This window comes from Macrotis lagotis, chromosome X (genome assembly GCF_037893015.1).
Source record: "Macrotis lagotis isolate mMagLag1 chromosome X, bilby.v1.9.chrom.fasta, whole genome shotgun sequence".
In the NCBI taxonomy this organism is placed as follows: domain Eukaryota; kingdom Metazoa; phylum Chordata; class Mammalia; order Peramelemorphia; family Peramelidae; genus Macrotis; species Macrotis lagotis.
Window position 1 is genome coordinate 698,753,765 of NC_133666.1, and position 3,855 is coordinate 698,757,619.

Consider the following 3,855-nt stretch of genomic DNA (forward strand, 5'->3'; position numbering starts at 1 on the left):
TGACCCTTGCAACGTCCCAAAGAGGTAATGTTGCTGATTATTGAAGATTTCGAGATTGAAGACAGATTTAAGGCCACCGTAAAGGTGAAGGAATTCACACACTCTCTGGGAATGTTAAAACTGCTCAGGATTTTATGAAGGCAAAATATTACAAATATACAGATTAAAACTCCTAGAAAAGCAGTACCCACCTAAAGAATAGACTTGGTGAAGTGAGAGAGAGAAAGGCGGGCGACCATGAGGCTTGGCTAAGGCTGGCCATGTAGCCTAAGAAAGAGCATTAGAAAAACCCATCCTGCCAGCGTCAGAGCAAAGGAAGAAGAGAAAAAGTGCAGAAGTTGCAACACTTCCTGTTAAATACTCTTCTGTGGTAGGGTGAGCATTGGGCAGTGCTTGGGGAGTGGTCCTACATCTTGGACCAGGTATCTTCCAATGGCAAACTACATACTGGCCCTTCCTGTCCCAAGGTGCTCCACACCCAAGTTCAACATGTCCTTCACTGTCACACTAGCATCTACAACTCAAGTTAAGTGAAGGGGAAAATGGGGGGGGGGGGGCAAGATACAAACAACAGAGTCAAGGGGAAACAGGATACAATCAACAATCAAGGTCAATTTACATCTCAGGAGCAAACAGCCCTCCATAATTAACAAGATCTTAACAGCATTAAAGCTACATTCATAATTCTCTACATCATTTCCCTGCATCAGTAGGAACTTTTATCTCCAGTTTATAAATGAGGAAACTGAGGCAAATAGAGGTCAAGTGATTAGGGTCACACAGCTAGCAACAGTTGAGGCCAAAATTGAACTCATTTCTTTCTGACTCTAGGTCTGATTCTCTATCCATTCTGCCACCTAGTTGCTATCTCAACTTGGGCCAGGTTCACTAAGTATGTCCCCTTATAGTCACCACAGGTCTTAAATGGCATGTGAACAACATTCTTATAACTGTCACACTCCTGAGAATGCACATTATAAGTACTATGCCCTATAAGACTGGCTAGCAGAAAGTTCTTTGGCAAAAGTAAAGCTATTTCATTTGCTAATGTTTTCCACTTTCAGTCAATTATTCTGCAGTTGGCACATTTCTACTTCGGATAAACCTGAATAAAGGTACCTTGATTCAAAGATCCTTAAGCTCATTTCTGCATCAACAGTTAAGCCTGCTTCTTACATTTTCCTGGAGAATGTCCATTCGTTTCAAGTCAAAGTCATTCCTTATCACTCTACTCTCCTTTTCACTGAGAAGAAAACTAAGTTGATTGGAATCTATTACATCAAAGGAACTAAAAAAAACACAAAATCAATCTGCCCCAAATGCTAGGCATACAACCTTGATATTGCAGGGCAAGGAGAGCACACTACCATCCATGGTTTCTTTCTCTGACTCACCTAGAAAATATCATTCATAATGAAGGCCCTGTAGATAAAGCACCAGATCTGGAGTCATCAAGACTGAATTCAAATCCAGCCTCAGACATTCACTAGCTGTCAGACCCAAGGATAGTAACTTACTCTGCCTCAGTTTCCTCAATTGTAAAAAATATAACTGGAGAAGAAAATGGCAAACACTTCACTCTCTTTGTATAAGAAATTCTACACACAGTCTTGTAGAGTCAAACACAAATAAAACAACTGAATACCAACAATAAGGAATCCAAATAAAATACATGACAAAATAGTAATTCATGAAACAAGAAATTCATTTCTTACCTATTCCTTGAAGACTTCCAATTACACAGTATCAGGTTCCATTTTAATCAGTCTTGACTGAGGCTGGCATCTTATTCTGATTAAAGCAAGGACATATTTAAAAGCTGCCACAAGAGCAGTGAGAAGAGCGACTAACTCCTCCCTAGGCTCCCTATCATTTCAACTAACAGAGTTGAGAAAACAGGGAGGGAAATTCTGGATATTAGCACTTTTCAAAACACTTAGTTTCTGCTGTTTACTTTTTGTTCATAGGGTAAAAAAAGACATTTTTAGGAGGATGCTCAAGACCAAGTGTCTTCCGTGTTGACAAGCCTTCACTAGGTCTACCAGCAGTTGACAAAACCCATCTTCGATTTTTCACTGTGCTAGTTGCCTGTACCCCAAAAACGGGATAAGGAAGGAGAAAAGAAGACAAGACAACAGCACTAGCCGGTACTCTGTCAAATTGAGATGATGATGCTGTCTCCACTATCCTGTAGGAGAAGTGGTGAGAGGATGGAGAGAGAGGGAGAAATTAGCAACAGCAGCCAAACCGACTCTGAGTCTGGAATATTATTACTGCTGTTTTTGTCTATGTCCTTTTAGATATACACCGCTAATTCCACTATAAAAGTCAACAGAAAATAGAATTCTCTTTGTACAAAATTTTGGGCAACTTTGATGAACTGTCTCTGCAATCATAGTTCTGGAGTTAAAAGACCATCCATCTAATACAATTTTCATTTTAAAGAAAAGGAAATCGGGGGCAGCTAGGTGGCACAATGGATAGAGCACTGGCCTTGGAGTCAGGAGGACCTGAGTTCAAATCCGGCCTCAGACACTTAATAATTACCTAGCTGTGTGACCTTGGGCAAGTCACTTAACCCCACTGCCTTGCAAAAACCTTTCCAAAAAAGAAAAGGAAAGGAAATTGCTTCCCAGAGACAAATAGTGACTTAGCCTTTCAAGGGAGTAGGCATCAAAGTTGCACTATGGTTACAGACTGGCTTTTCTGCAAGGTTACCTCGCAGAGATGAGGGATGACTATATCCTCAATTGCACAAAGCATTCTCCTATTGCCTGTAAAAGAAATAGTTCTCAAACAAGTTGGGCCTGTGAATAATGTAGGTAGGCCAAGCAAATCCTCAACCAATCTAGTCCAACCACACTTAGTAGCATCAAAAATTTTTTAAAAAATGATTACATGTGTATGTGTGTATGTGACCTTGACCCAGATAGTCCATATTTCTGAGCATCAATTCTAATGCCTTGTACCATGCTTGTTAGCAATCTTAAAAGTATCCATGCAAAATAAATATTATCAATTGATAATATAAATAGGGAATACTCACTACTTACTACTACCTTTGTATTATAACAAAGAATTGCACAAAGATATATCTCAAACAGAAACACAGTCATAAACATTAACAGAAGAAACAATCTGCATCATGTGAGAATGGTTCTCTGCTCTTTGGGTAGTAAAGATGCTTTCAAAACTACCATTCTTGGGGTGGCTAGGTAGCACAGTGGATAGAACACCAGCCCTGGAGTCAGGAGTACCTGAGCTCAAATCCGGCCTCAGACACTTAATAATTACCTAGCTGTGTGGCCTTGGGCAAGCCACTTAACCCCATTGCCTTGCAAAAAACTAAAAAAAAAACCCAAACTACCATTCTTAACCACTTAGTTACAAATGATTCCAATTAGATTTATACGTCTTTCCTCATGATAAAAATGAATATCTAAAATATTTGCAGCTAAGTAAATGAAATTAATAAAAAATGTTTTTCTCTTCACTGAACAGTCTAATGCCAATATCCTCTAAATACAGTATTTTCAATCTTTTATATCTATGTTGGGACTTCATTGAGTCAGAATGCTTTATATCCAAATATCTATCTCTACTATTCATACAAATTCCAAATTCTTTCAAACAATATTCAGTCTTTAAATAAGAAGTCAATAAAATCACAACACTTCTCTAACACTGTTGAAATTTATTGTCTCAGCATTAACATCAATAACTATTTTGAGAATGGCTTTGTCATAAGATATGAGATTCAATTTCTTCTTAGCACAAGCACTAAGTAACTCAGTATTTGGGAGGCTCTGAAAGAAAGTATGGGAGAGAAGAGGTATTAGACTGACTACCAATCTG